General features: G+C 33.2%; 1 protein-coding gene across 4 annotated transcripts in view; it reads right to left on the bottom strand.

The window, feature by feature from the left end:
* The window catches only part of LOC120629175 (brain-specific angiogenesis inhibitor 1-associated protein 2), a 311,572-nt gene extending 295,664 nt beyond the window's left edge, over positions 1-15,908 (bottom strand). For 3 of the 4 annotated variants that reach the window (XM_039898004.1, XM_039898007.1, XM_039898008.1), the window contains exon 1: positions 15,013-15,908. The gene's annotated coding sequence lies outside the window, so the exon portion shown is untranslated. The remainder of the gene's footprint in view (positions 1-15,012) is intronic. The other variant, XM_039898010.1, reaches the window with a different exon arrangement.
* Between the last annotated feature and the right edge of the window lie 750 nt (positions 15,909-16,658).

The raw sequence follows: 16,658 nt of genomic DNA, 5'->3' as shown, positions 1-16,658 counted from the left end.
ATTGTTTAATACACGCACACATAAAGTGATAGACTAGTGGTATGGGCTCTATTGTGCGGAGACCGAGGTCGATCCCCGGCACGCTGCTACTAACTTACAATACTACGACAGTACACACATCACCATCTAGCCCCAAAGTAAGCGTAGCTTGTGTTATGAGAACTATTTTGCTGATGAATATTATTCTTATGAATATAATAGATAAACACCCAGACACTGAAAAAAAAATCATGTATTCCAGTTGTGGGAATCGAACCCTTGGACTCAGAAAGCAGGGTCGCTGCCCACTGCGCCACTCGGCCGTCTGATCAATATCACTTGCTTTGAGGACAGCATCGTGAGGAAATCCGCCTGAGAGTTCTCCACAAAATTCTTAAAGGCGTTCACACGTCTACCAATCCGCACTTGGCTGCCGTGAAGGACAACGACCTAACCCTGCTCATTCTGAGAGAAGATCCCTGCCCAGTAGTGGGCCGTTGCTGTATATTGAAAATACAAATATGATACAGTAAAAACACTCACAAAATCTCGAAAAATTTAAGCTAAGTTGGTCTTATGGCTAAGGCGATATCCCACGACAACCTTTAGCGAGAGAATTGGTTGTCGCACATACCCAATTTACTTTTTTAAACAATAGTTAAATCATTTTAGTATAGAACGCTAAAAATAAACAATAGTTATATGATATCACTATCGCAGAATTAATGCATCCCAGAAGATTTAAAACCATTATCATTTGAACATAATAATTATTGTTATCAACCATACGTAGGTATGATATTAATTATAAAATTTAAAACTGATTTTGTAAACAGTAATGCATCTGATTTAAAATATGAAACATATAGCTTTCATATACCAACCAGAATCGTAGGTATGATAATAATTATAAAATTTAAAACTGAATTTGTAAACAGAAATACATCCGATTTAAAATATGAAACAAATAGCTTTCATATAACGATATAGTTTTAAATACACACAAGTTGATTAAAAATTTATTTATAAAGTTACAAAAATCAATTATTCATCAGGGTAAATTGCATTGACAGCAATTAGTAATTGTGAATTAATTAAATTTTGGATCGGTTAACTAATCAAATTAACTTTTTACAGTCATAATTAATTGGTTTTACTTTAAAACAAGCAGTTGCACGTGTCGTCGTCCACGTTTTGTTTATAGTTTTTAAAATACAAAGTTCATTTATTTCAAGTAAGCTTTATTTGTAGTTACTCTACCATTTTTTTACAATCATTTTTCTTTCAGCTCGGCCGAAATTAGAGCAGAGCTGACTGCTTCTAAGAAACCATGTCATTAAGAAACGTATGAATTGTATAGTAAACTCGCTACAATAAGTGTTTTAAAATATTGTTTAATTGTATGCATAAGTAGGTTAAAAATTTGCTTTTGGATTATTTAAAATCCGTTTACGTGCGTTTACAAGTGTCGGGTCGCCCTGCCCTTCTATCATCTTAGACTTGATCGCTTGAGCTGCGTGCTCCCAATCATTTGCTATTTATTGCCATATAACAGTAGCCCAGAGTTACTACAATTACTAAAATATAGCAGATTTTTTTTTGTCCTTGACTGCAAAATGGTGCACCTGGTGGCAAGTGATGATGCAGTCTAAGATAATAGCTGGCTAACTTGTTATGGGTAGATCATACCCTAATTGGTTTCCAAGTAACATCGTACCGGAACACTACATCGCTTAGCGGCACGTCTTTGTCGATATGGTGGTAACCAGCCACGGCCAGGGCCTCCCACGAGACCAGACTAGAGATAATTCAGAAATTACAAATTCCCGAATTGCCCCCGCCGGCAATCGAACTCGAGACCTCCCACTTAAATTTACAGCACTCACCGTTGCACCAGGGAAGTCGTTGCAACAAATACTCTATGCGTAGTTCCCTTATCCACCGCTAGCATAGGCAGAAGATAAAAATTATATCCCTCGATTTTATCCCCTGACAGGGGATAAAATTAACGTGCCCACCTGCCATAGCAACAGGGAATAGGAAAAGTTTATCAACGTTTATTATTTACACGTGTAATTATTTCGATATTATTTCCACTTGTGCGCCAACGATCGAAAAGGTTTCCCCTGGGACAAAAATGTCTCCTGCCATGCTAGCCGTGCTGTCTAAGAGAATCTAAACCTTAAACGAAAAAAAAAATTAAAACAGAATATTTCATTATGCACATTTGTATTATGCACTTACATTTACACACTTACACACACCCACTCACACATACATTCACATTCTGAACACGACGCGCTATTGTAAATATTAAATTGTATTGTATATTGTAATATTGTAGTTGCAACTTGCACCTATTACTTAATCATCACAGTAAGGATTTGTAATCTAGATTTGGCCTTATCTTACTACTAAGCGAAACTAATTGTTAACGCTGTAAATAAAACACTAATAAATATCTAATTAAAACCCCAAATATAACTAGGTCCTTAATCAGGCAACAATCATAAAGTTTAAACTATTTCATATTAATGAATTAATTAAAAAACAAAATAGAATTAAAAAAAACATCTTCATACAGGCGACTTCCTGGTACTATCAGATGTGAAGGTCAATCAAATTTATTAAGGTGAACGTCGTAGTCAATCTTTTGTAACGGTACATATTGAATTCCGATACGCCTCGTAACGGTCTACCCTGTCTTCAATTATTTGTCATTGAATGTATAAACTACCCAGCTTAGTGCTATTTATAGTATAGTTTGTTAACTAAATAAAAAATTATAATTCTTACTAATATTACAAGTGCGAGTCTTTGTTTGTTTGTTTGCCCTTTCTTCACGCCCTAAATAAGCAACCAATCTGCCTGATTTTTGGCATAGAGGTAGTTAAAACGACGTAAAGTAACATAGGTTACTTTGTATCCCAGAAAAAAACGGTCTCCACGAGATTTGTAAAAAACCGTAATAAACGCGGTCGAAGAACCGGGCAACACCTACGAGTAGTAATTAACAAAAGCTTATACTGCAGTAGTTGTTAAACGCGACTTCATTCGTGTGAAAATTTGGATGTGAATATATTTTTCTCTAATCCCTCCTGCTATGTGAAAATCTAAAACAAGTCTATCCCACGGGAACTGCACATTTTTCGCGTTAAAAAGTAGCCTATGTGCTATTCCAAACTATAAAGTTAAATCTCATGCAGATCCATTCGGCCATTCTGGCATGATTGATTAACTATCATCTATCCAAACTTTCGCTTTTAAAATATCAGCACAGATTGATGTTTTGGAGGAAGCAGGCATAACTTGGTACTGAAATCTGATATGAAACTAACCTCTCAGATCCCGCAAAGTCCACCCTTCTAAAATAAATTAGATCGGCTGGCAGATTGACAGGTTTTTTTAAGTACAATAACTTTTTGTTTTAAAATTATTGATACATTTAGATGCACAAGTTACCACAAGTTAATTTGTAAAATGTTGACGTTTAAAAAGAGCAACCTCTGAGAGTTTCTTGCCGGATTATTCTCTTCCAAACCAGTTATAGAGACACTTTAAACAGACTTGACGTTTCAAAAGTGCTAATAATGTCAAAAACGTTATTATTTAAATAAATGTACCCTAATTTGAATGAAAATAGGGATACAATTTGCATGGGTATGTAAATGTGTTAGAAAGATCTCGCATTAGAAATTTTACACGGACGAAGTCGTGGGCAACCGCAGGTTATAATTAAATGCTCAGTGTATATAAGTTTATGGTGAAAATAAATAAACTCAGCCCCCATTTTCACTGGGAAATTGCAATCCACCGCGAACAGCAGATAACGAAGAAAAGTGGAAACCATTTTTCGCGTATTAGTGCCCTCTCAGACGCTTCATCGAAATGATATATAGTTTATTTTTGGCCGGACTATAACTCAGCAATTCTGCAATCAATTTATTTTTACGAGGATATATCTAAATACGAAATAATGTTATTTAGTTCCTTGAGAGAAAAACCTCGAAACTCCGAATGCACTTAAGAAGAACAAAATTAAGAACTATCATGAGATCATAGAGAAGGGCACAAGTCAAATAGTAAGGTCAAATGAACAATAATTGAGATTCTAAGTAAGTAACATTTTATTATTATTTTTATTCACGTGCGCTGACTACATAGTCCGTCATACGTACCTATATATTATGCGCTACAAAGATTTTATTCTTTAGTTGATCTAAAAAGAAGTCCGCGGAATTATACAACAATATACCTATATCTGTTACACGACACGAGTGGGAAGTTTACATCTATGAGTATGAGATTCTTAATCAATAAAATTATAGTTCTACATTACGAATATAATTTAACGCAGGGGAAACGTCTGGGAACAGCTATTCCATTGTATAACAACAATTAGATTATTTTTATTATAAACTTTGAAGGTCCTTAAGAATTTATACCACCAGTTACTTACTCGTACTTAAAAATATAGCCAAATCTGCAAGATAGTGCACAAAATCTCAGTTATTGGGGCTTCGTCAGAGCTACCTGGTTATTTTTGAAACTAGAACTTTTCTTTATAGTAAATCCACATATCTATGCCGTTACGTTTCAGAAGTAATAATATGCCATTTAATGTTCATGTCTTAGTAGAAGTTGTAGGTAGTTTGTCAAAAAGATAAGATAATAATAAATATCATGTAGAATTATAAAATCATAATGTATTTAAAGTTTGATTGAGTAATTATTTCAAAGCCTCCTAAACTATTTTACACTTCGGTAATGCGCTTAGAACATACCTTGTTTGAAATATTTCAGTGTAAAGACCGTGAACAGTGTCTTAATAACGATTTAGGTTATTGCTCACTCGCATATACATTCAGCAGATTATATTATTAGATACAAAATTGTTACTTCTTTCATAAACAGCTTCACAATAATTAATTACAACGTCCCAGAATTTTGTAAGATAACTATTTTATGAAATCTGAGGTTATGTAAATTTTAAATGAAATACTAAACTTAATTTCTTTTTACAAAATCTGAAATTGTTCATATTATTTATAATGGCCATAAAAAGAAGTTTGAATTATTTTACTTCATAGTTTTACCACTATGAAGTTCAATTGATATAATAAATTTGGTGACATATTATATTATGTGGTGGCAACGTTACGGTTAAAACATTACAGAAAAATTTCTACCGAAGAGACTGATCTTTTAGACAATGACTATCAATGTTATATATATCTATATAACTATTAAAGATGTAACAGGACCACAAACCATTTTTATTTTACCTGTTAATTGATTAAACCACTTTTATACACTAAAATAAAGCTTGAATTTGCATAATTACAAGCCCAAAATCAATTAAAAACAATTAAATAATTATTATAAAATATTTACACGAATTTCTCACCTTTAAAACGTGTGAATTAAATATGTCATGTCATTGTATTATGTCCTCCGAAAATAATATTGTCTTGGATACGATTCAATTGTTTTAATATTTCAGTCGAGTCCCATTGTATTTTAATTAATAACTTAATTCGTATTTTTTTAACTTGTTTCAAAAATATGCAGGCTCGAATTCTTTTGTTCATTAATAATATAGTCTTTTGTTAATAAATTGCATTCGTAGATATTTTTCTGGCTTATACATTTAACAAATAATAAGTTTTTCAGCGAGGAGGAATTTATACAATAAGATTATTATTGCTTCTTTAATAATTACTACAATTACAATAAAAACCCGGTGACTACATGGAGTTCCTTTTCCATAGTAATATTATGAAAACAAATCAAATGCACTTACGCCCAAACGAGCGCTCTCTTTTGATAAATTTCTCATTGGCTGCAAATGGTTCCACTTTCATCTGAATACAAGATTATATAAAAGGTTGAAAGATAGAATAAAACTGTAAAACGTTGTTTAAAATAAAGAAACTGCAGAGCTACTTGCCGGCTTTTTCTCAGTAGAATTTAAATTCCGAGCTATATAGTCACAAAGAGACGAACTCTACTGTTCAAAATAGCATGTAAGGTAAGCCAATTGCAATTTCAATATATAGCAATTTCAATATATTGCAATTTCAATATATTGCAATTGCAATTTGCAATAAATAAATTGCCGTAAATACTCCGTTATTTGTAATGACTACGTTTTTGCGGAGCTTGCGTTTGAGACTCTAGGGCCATGGTCTTCGGACACGAAAATTTTTATTAACATAGTGTCACAAAAATTAGTCCTTACGTCTGGTGACCCAAGAGCTGGCGCTTATTTAGCCCAACGGCTAAGTCTATACAAAGGGGCAATAGCGCCAGCATTTTGGGTACCATGCCCATAAGTGAACAGTTAGACGGCTTATATTTATTATAAATATTAATTTTAGTTTGTAATTATTATTTCCATCTAAAAAAATAAATTTTGCAATACCTAAATTAAAAGTGATGTCAATATTATAAGCTAAAAGAAGAATTAAAAAAATAACACTGCAATAAAAACGGGTTACTCTGGGATATCAACAAAATAAAAGAAGGTAACATTATGCACAATACCCTAACTGATTCAATAAGGTATAAGATCAAGAAGCTGATGCCATATCCTACTATAAAATATTACTAAGGATATGCTAACAGTAGACTTAAATTAATATATTGATAGCTTCTTGGTTTTCTAGTCGAATCAAAATTTCAATAGACGGACCTAAATTCTACAAGGAATCCCAACTAAACAAGAGAAATCTAGTTAAATTCAGTGATGAATTCAAAGTTGTGTCATCGAATCCCATTAGACAGTCTTATAATTGAATCGCCATATTCAACATTCAATCAGTCACAGAATAGCCGCTGAATAAACTAAGTTAAAAATCCAGCAACAGTTTATGATGAATTTACTTTAATAAACTTGAGTTAGAAATCTAACACAATTGAGTGATGAATTCAAAATTATGTCATCGAATCCCATTGGACCATCTTATAATTGAATCGCCATATCGAACATTGAATCAGTCACAGAATAGCCGCTGAATATTGTATGTTATAACAACAAACGTGATTGATTGACGCGAAGTTATTCAGTCTATAACAATTGATTGCAGATTGTTGACATTAAATAGAAATCACAAATAAAACTTATGGTTGCTTAATTCTCAATCATCATCAATCATCAAGACGAACACTGCAGGATATAGGTATTTTTAGGGAGAAAATAAAGCTCGATAGCGATTGCGTTACGTCAATCTGTTAGCTTAGGTAAATCTGTCACTTTATTAAGTCGTCTGGTTTAAAGAAGTGACAGTTTTATCTAAGCTAACGTTGAAAAAACATTGCAGAATCCTTATTCAGAATGCTCTGTAAGATACAATCGTTCAATTTTAATAGTGGTAGTGATGGCTATTTAGTTTTAGTCTACAAGCTTTCTCCATTGATTTTCCATGAGTGGACTTCTGTCAAGCAAACTAAACAAAGACGGATAGCTATAGTTAAATTCAGTGATTAACTCAATGTTGTGTCATCGAGTCCCATTAGACCATCTTATAATTGAATCGCCATATTTAATGTGCAATCAGTTACAGAATAGCTGCGGAATATTGTCTGTTTTAACAACAAATGTGATTGATTGACGCGAAATTATTCTGCCTATACGATAAATTGATTGCGGACAACACAGAGTTGACTCCCAAAATCAAATAATAATCATAGGTACGTCGCATGATTCCGAATTCTGAATTGCAATAAAATACATCATAATCAACATCCTTAGTCAGTTAATGAGGGTTTCACTTCAAAGATTATTATTATTATGAGTATTAACATCGATTATTGCGTGCTCTCTGAAGGCAAGGAGATTGACAATGCCAATTGAATTAGGACTGGTAGGTTCAGATTGTGAAGTTTTGGGACAGAGAAACCTAGCACCCAACACTTTAATACCCAACACCCATCCGTAGTGAAACAACCCACTAGACCTACGCGGCATTTAAAGAAATGCAACTAAGACAGCTTAAAATTTTCACTGTAAATTACTCCTGAAAAGATTCTTAGTAATGTTTTCAGTTACTGTTGATCATATTTTTAATAATTTGTGATATTGACATAACAAACTTATCTGTTGACTTCTTGTTATTTTGGCACTAAAAAGGTCAGGTCAAAGGTCACTTTAGATCAGGTTATGAAAATGTTTTACTTTCCCTGCAAATATATTATGTGTGTACAATGTACATTTTGAAAGAAAATTAATTTGATTACTCGTTCATGAAATTTTTAAGGCCGGTTTCCAATCGCCCGTCCATTGTCGTTTTAACAGATCATCAGATGGATGGGAAATCTGCTAAATTTAACAAAGACAGATACTTTACGCGTACTACGCGTAGTTTTGTAAGAATTAAAAAATCAGCCCTTAATCAAATATCTTTTAAGGATATAAAGGAGTGCAGATCAATATAACGAAACAAAATTTTGTAAAAGCATCAAGTTACGTTTTACTCACAGCTTGTGTACGTACGTTTTCACTATGATTAATCTCGTCTCAGAAGCCAACTCACCCTGCGCATTGGGTTGGAGCAGCGCCGGGGGGCAAGGAGTAACTATCGCGGGAGAAGAATATAAAATTACCAAATCCGGATAAGACCATATAAAGACTTAACATTTTTGTTCTACGCATAAATAGGTCAGCCTCAAGTTAGTGCGTTCATGACATTGACTTACACATAGCGCTATCTTATTGGTAGGCTTAATACCAAATTACTTCCGTATTTTATTAACATGCAACATTTACTAGCCAGCATATGTAATATTTACTTATTATATTCTGTAATTATTATTATAGTTAAATAAATAAGAAAAAAATATAAATTCATTTTACTATTTGTTTTTTTTAACTCAAATTTTTTTTTAATAAATTATTTTAAGTCTTTACTACCATCACGTTTTGTTTCACATCTGCCAGGAGTCCCGAAACGTTGACCGTCACGGGACTCCCCCTTAATGAAATTAAAATTTTAAATATAAATAAATAAATATACTACGACAATACACATATCGCCATCTAGCCCCAAAGTAAGCGTAGCTTGTGTTATGGGTACTGAGGTAGCTGATGAATATTGTTTTATGAATATAATACACATAAATACTTATAATATACAGATAAACACCCAGACATCACATTGTGATGAACATGAAAAACATTCATGTTCATAACACAAACACTCTCCAGTAGTGGGAATCGAACCCACGGCCTTGGACTCAGAAAGCAGGGTCGCTGCCCACTGCGCCACTCGGCCGTCAAAATATACTATGACAATACACACATCGCCATCTAGCCCCAAAGTAAGTGTAACTTGTGTTATGGTAACTAAGATGACTGATGAATATATTTATGAATAATTTTATGTATATAAATACTTATAATAAACATTTGAATATGGTAAAATGAGTTTTTATTTTTGTTAACCTTTAAATTATATTACATATCTATTGCATTTCATGAAAATAATTTAAAAAAGATCAATAAAGCAAATGTGGAATCCCTGGTAGTCCCAATAAATACATACGAGTTCACATACTACGCAAAATCGTTTCGTGGCACTTTTTGCCGGCAATTTTAACTACCACGGCCACGGCTAAAGCTTCCAAAACCACCAGTACGTACCATCGCCGATGTCAAATCATATGTTTTAAGTAGAGACTACTAGTAAGAATAGTAAATATGGAAGGTAACCTATTTATTCCTTCATTCAATCAAGCTTCAGCTCATTATGGATAGTCATATACTTAAACAAAATTTACGAGTATTTGTATATTCTAGCGTTAATGACATTATTAATCGCTCGCCATAATCTCAATTACCTAATTCGAATGCCTTAGCTTTGCAGTCGAAAAAAATAACCAAAAATAGAAAATGTGTTTGTTTAAGACGTTCAGCCCCCATCATTAATCTTATCTTACGAGCCAAGTCATAACGGAAGGTAAGGTGTTGCCGGAAATATTCTCCAGATTTTGTTCCAAAAACCCGACGCAGTCTAGCAATTTATATTTCATTCATTCACGGCCCTCGAAATTTTATTACTCCTTCCAGATAAAATAAAATACTCTCACCAGAATTTACTATAGAATGTTATAATATTCTGGCTATATTTAACTACTGATTTTTAAAAATAACATGAAATAGTTATACTTTTTTTATTTTACAAAAGTACCTACCTCGAAATTGTATTACTCTTACCAGATAAAAAAAATACTCTGACCAGAATTAACTATAGAATGTTATTATTATGTATATTCCGGCTATATTTAAATACCGATTTTAAAAAATAACATGAAATAGTTATACTTTTGTTATTTTACAAAAGTACCTACCTTTATTAAACATTAATTTTTGATCTCTCACGATCAACTAGTTATGCAGAATTATGCAGTGAACAAAATAAACATGCGTTCGCTTTGTATATACTATATAGAGAATACCTATAATGTAGGAGGTACTTGTAGTGAAACGCATCTAAAAATAAGTAAATTAATATCAGGTATAGGTACATAGGTCCACTTTATAAACCCATTTTCGTTTGGGGAATACGAAATCTTGAATAAGGATAAAGAAGAACATTTTCAAAACAGAGAAGACATAGTATCATATCCTGCTATTCTTAAAATGCTATCAACTCTAATCGCTTTTAGCTGATTAGGCGTGAAAGCAGCATATACTTTTTAGAATGTATTTGTACCTAAGTAATGTAGTATTCTGTTATATTCGATAAGTCCTAATCCAAATCACGATCATTCGTATGTAATTTTGACCTAGACAAGGCGTTTATTGCATTTTGAATTTGAAGCCTCATTTATCATACATTACGGCTTAAACTCATATATTTTCTAAGACCAATGTATCCGGTACCCGGTATTCGGAACAAAAAAACAACCTCGTTTAAAACGCGATACATTATCTGATGTATCAGCGTTGATCTTAAAATCTCACGTTGGCAGACACGCGTATATTACATTGATTATAATCGCTACCTCATTATTAAATACAATGTACGATATGAATCGAAAAGTAATAAGCAAAAAATGCTATCACTTGCTTAAAATTTAGTCTATAGTGGCCAACACGTATAGAGATATAACTACGTTTTATTATTGCTAAATTGGAACTTTTTACTAAGAACTCTTTTATTAATAGTTATTTAAAATTACATTTTTTAAAAAATTATAAAGTCATAGTCAAAGTCAAAAATATCTTTATTCAAGTAGGCCATAGGTGGCACTTTTGATGCGTACATAAGAATTACGCTGTAGTGAGATGATGGCGATAGCCACATTCGTAAACTAAAAACTAAAGCTACGAGGGTTCCAAACGCGACCTGACCTGACCTAAGAAGAAGCCCACAACAAACTTAGCCGGGTGGTTTTTTTTTTGTTATCGCCATCTCACAATGTCATTTAAAATTGTTAGAAGAGCAACCTGGTTAGAGCAATAATTCACAGCCAAGTTTTTGTAATAAGCATACTTATGTGTGATTGTCATTTGTTATCTATATTCCGCTGCACCAATCCTGATGTATGGCGTAAGTGTGTTAGTAAAAGATTTAATTCTTTTGACCCTACAAAATTAAACTCTTTACAACTTAGAAGAGAACACAAAGATCAGATTTTTTTCTACAAAATTATAAACGGCCTAATCAATTGCCAATATCTGACAAATAAAATAAAATTTTGTGTTCCCAAATCCGACAAACGTACTAATCGTGAAATGAATACGTACCTTCTCCCACGTGCTAAGACCAATTATAGCCGGAACAGATTTATTATAAGAACATGTGATATTTACAATAATAAGTATCAACATACAGACCAATTTTATTATAAGTATGGAAAGTTTGTATCTGCTATCAAAAAATGCACTTGAATGTGTGTTTTTTTTTTCTTAGATTAACTTTTTGTAAATGAGCAATCTTTTTTGCTTTATTAACTTATTGTAACTAGTACTACTTAGTATAAGTTACTTATATATAATAAAACCAAACTCCCGTATCATTATGATAATTTTAATTAATAGTGAAAACTTTATTGGCTTGTGTAAGATCTATAATTAAGTTTATACATTGTAACAATTTATTTGTAGCTGTTTGTTTTCCAAATAAAAAAAAATTAAGTAATCCTTAAATTGTATTTAGACATTACATTAGAATAAGGGATCAAATATGAAGTCGCGTATCTAAATTCTCATCCTAAAATATCGGAGTCCTAACCCCGACTGCATACACCTGATGATGCAAGTCTAATGACATCCCTAGTATATTCTGAAGCAGTACTTAATTATATCTAAAGAGGGCGTACATCGGATACCGAACAAAAACAAAACATATTTCTTCCAATGAAATAGAAACTCAATAAAACCGTGTTCATTGAATCGTATTGCATACGGAATAACATACGTTCAATGATTTTATACTTTTAATCGGAATAAAAGAATTTGGATCTGTTTTATTAATTGGCAATTAATTCAGTAATAAAAATATAAAAATATTTCAAAAGCACAATATAATTCTATAGTAAGCAGAAGGATATACCTTTACACATGGTGATCTATTCGACTTCACTTGAAAAATAAAATATTTGATTTTCTAGATCGATCTCATGCTAAAAAATATATCGCTGTCTGTTAATTCTCATAATCTTACACTTATAAGTACCAACTACAGTAAAGAGTATTTCGTACAAAATTGTTTTTGTTACTTACTCAGCCCATTAACACCCAAGTGCTGGACACAGGCCTGCTACTTAAAGATTAGAGGGTTAGAGCTTGGACCTTATATGCTAAATGCTCTTCTCTAATGTGGGAGGGTTTTAGAATTTAAATGATAATAATTCAATAAAGTGGTACTGAGTATTCTCTTTAACGAAGCAGTTTTTATTTGAATTTTGAAGCTGAGGTTTTTAACATTAAAAATCAAATTTATTTGAAAGAAGTAAAGTCGAGCGCGACCCTGTAGGTTTGTATCCAATATATAAAATACTAGTTTTCTTACGAATAAAAAAAAAACACTTAGTAAAAAGTATAACTATATATTGTTTAATTTAAGTGCATTGAAAACACCGTAGGTATAGCGAGAGCGAGACGCGCTGCATCGGCGGTATTTCCGATAGAAAATCGAATAGCTTTACCAAAACTGCATTTAATACTTTTTTTATTTTATATAATAGTGAAGCAAAATAAAAAAAACAAATTTAATCAAAGTGAACCGTCTAATTACATTATGTAAGTTTTATGAATTAGTCAAAGAACGAAGTATTATTCAGACAAGTTTTATATGAATCTGTTGTAATTAACTTACCTCAGTCAGCGGCCTCTACGTAATAAAGGGGATGTAAAATTATGGTAATTGAAGCCCTGGATTGGGGTGAGCGGTGAGCCTCATTCTTAACGCAAGCCCATCAACCGCATCCCACTACTAGGTAAAGATTTTTTTTTGTGCAAATTTAATGTACTTAAATCCTATTCAACTTATAAAGGTTCGACTAGCATTGCAGAAAACTATGGACCTGCGGAAATCTGATTAGCAAACAAATTAATATCTTTTCAAAGACAAAGCTGGCGATCACAATTGAAACCATTGTTACTTGACGGACACGGCGTTTTGTTGATAATAATTGATTATCTTTGAACTATGAATGTTTGGTAAAAAATTAGTATACTTTGGTTATATTTCGTAACTATTTGAAACGATAAATAAAAAAACTTGCGTTTTAATGTAACTACTAATTATTGAGCGCTTAAAGCTTGTATTGCTTATATGTATAGTTATAAAGTTTATATATAATAATGTACCCTAGGATATAAACAAGTTTATAACAACCAACAGCCAACTACATAAAAATAATAACCATGAATTATTAAGAAGAAGAAGTAGAAACATTATCAAGAAGAAGCCTACAAAAGTACTTTAAGTAGTGATTTATATTTTAATTGACTTCTCATACCTTTCTTTTAATTTTTTTGCGTAGACGGAACTGTGACGCTGTTAGTTAGTTTCTATTGTCTGAATGGAAATTATTTACAATTCTTCATATAAAGATACCTCTTTAATTCTCTTACAGAGAAAATTCTTCGCAAGCTCATCGCATAAAGATAATACATGCAAGACTGAAACTTACGCATTTTTACCCGTACGCTTAGTTTTTTTTACAATATCAAATTTTCCTTTAAGAAAATAATTTCTTTAAAGTATTTTACGGAGAGTTTCCTTTCTGTTGGTTAATAAAGCGTGTGTTTATTTACCTATGTTTTGTGTTGTTTGTGTTCGGAATGCATAATGTTGCAATAAGCCGGAGAGAAACACAGATATCAGTTGCTCTTTTAAAAGGGCAATGTGTAGCAATATTTTTATTAAATCACATGTGCCGGTAAAAGAAAATGATTTTTTCATTCATGCATCTTAGTTGATGTCTAATACTCAAGAAATAGATCAATTACATAGTAACCTCAAAAGAAAATACCTAAAACTATTAATTTTATTTTTAACCTGCGTAGGTACATATATACATATTATACTAACGTAATTAACCTACCTACCTACCTACGAGCTACCAGAATTAGAAACATCCGTATCCGTACAAACGTTACTATAATGAAATCATTAATATTAAGTTCCTTCTCCACACAAATATTGTATAAAAATGTTGTTCCTAAATAAAAAGTCAAAAGCTCACATAAAAGTGAGCTAAGAGGCAATAAAACAGTTTTTACTGTTTTTAAAATCAGGATGCGACATAACAGTGTAAGTTGAGCGCCGACCTAATGATATTTCATTTTTACATTTTTTCCTCATGAATACTTGAGCCGGCTTCCCCGTTTTAAGCCAAAATATATAGCTTGCTAAAAAGCAATTTACATTCATCACTTTCATACCAATCTCTTTACGCTCTGAATAACTTTCGTTTTTATTTAAAAACATTAACATAACACATCTATTAAAAACAATTTCTTTTTTATTAGTTTTACTTATAGGTACACCTTATGTTACTTAATGATAACTTAGTACTCACCGTATAAGGAAGTAATCTGAGTCAAACCTCAATAATCAACACACAGTTTTATTACAAAACTGCGCTGATATCGAAACCAGTCCAATATAAGTTAAATTTCACTTTTCAGCTGGATCGTCCCACTTAGTCACTCGATTTAACACCCAAAGTAAAGTCCTTACACAATTCTGTTATCGCGAACCAATCGCTCGGTTTCACTTTCTATGGAGTATCGTAATCAGTCACGAATCGGAAATGGCTGCCGGCTCTCCAATTTCCGAGCGCGATTTACGTAAAACTTCTGCCGAAGTGGAAGTCTGCGCAACGGGAACGTGGTCTCCCTGCAACGAGCTCGCCGCCCGACTGCCGTACAGCGACTGTGATAACGACACTTCTTACGAATGAACCTGCGAACCTCTGTATAGGCAGCGTGTAAGCTCGCCTCTCTCTCACTGCCCCGTCTACGCACCAAACCTATCTCTGCCGGGACTCGTTTAACCCGATCTCGACCCTTTCATTATCAGAACAAGATACAAACTCAATCGCTCCACACTCACTCGAACTCGTCTCGTTCACATCGCGTAACGAGTTTACGGTACGTAAATCGTAGTAGATTTGTTTTCGGTCCAGCCACAGTAATCCAGTTCTTGACTCCGGGACTCAGAACGCTTTTTTCCGCTTCATTTCCCGTTAAATAGAGCCTGCTTTTTGTGCGGCCGCCGCGCGGTAACCTATGTAGGGAACTCGAAATAACCGCTACGGACAAGATGCCAACTTTCTAAACTAAACCTATAAGAGCACACTATTGGGACGGCGAATTACGTTATTTTTATTGGGAAGTCACAATAGTCCGGACAATAATAAAGCATTTAGAAGATTGGACATTGTACCTAAGCGACGTGGTGTAATTTGATGTTTTTGCGTGACTTGGCTGTCGCCCATAATGGTTATTGCAGTCGCGGTTGTGCCTTCGGTGTCAATTATCGGGCTGCGGTCGAAGCCCCACATAAACGAACGTAAATTGGATACCAGTCACTCAACCGGATTATACCTTACGAAGGCTGTTGAGTATTATGTAAGAAACCTAATGTCAACATAATTTCGTTTCTAAAAATATGTTTGTAAATAGGTCACATCTAACAACGCTGCCGCTAAGAGATAGTAGAGAACACTAGCAATGAAACTTGAACTATTCCCATAAGATATAGCGGTTGTACATAGTGGATAACAAATATTGAAAATCGTAAACCCTCCTCGATCCCGCGACGATCCCGAACTGGGTCACCAAGCATGATCGTAAAGTAAGGGAAATTCCACATATATGTACGAATGGAATGGAAAAAGGTCCGCTTTAGTAGCTATCATGAATAGTTTGTTTAATTCCGAATGACAACAATATTCTGACCAAAGACTCGGAGGAGAGCACGTTAAGTCGTTGATCTGGTAATTAAAACTAACTCCTCGTAATATGTTTTACCTAAGAGTTGCAATTTGTCACCTAGGCTCAGTTATTTATTCTTATTCTGGATATATATTATTGGATGGATTTTTCACTCGCATTCATAATCATTATCTTCATAACAAAAGCATTGCTTCTAGTTGGCTCCCTTGGGCTTCACGTAATGTAAGGGATGGTAAAGCTTGAAGTACTTACAAACAAAAAAAAA

Source organism: Pararge aegeria, chromosome 14 (genome assembly GCF_905163445.1).
Source record: "Pararge aegeria chromosome 14, ilParAegt1.1, whole genome shotgun sequence".
NCBI classification, from domain to species: domain Eukaryota; kingdom Metazoa; phylum Arthropoda; class Insecta; order Lepidoptera; family Nymphalidae; genus Pararge; species Pararge aegeria.
This window is presented reverse-complemented; position numbering and strand designations above follow the sequence as displayed.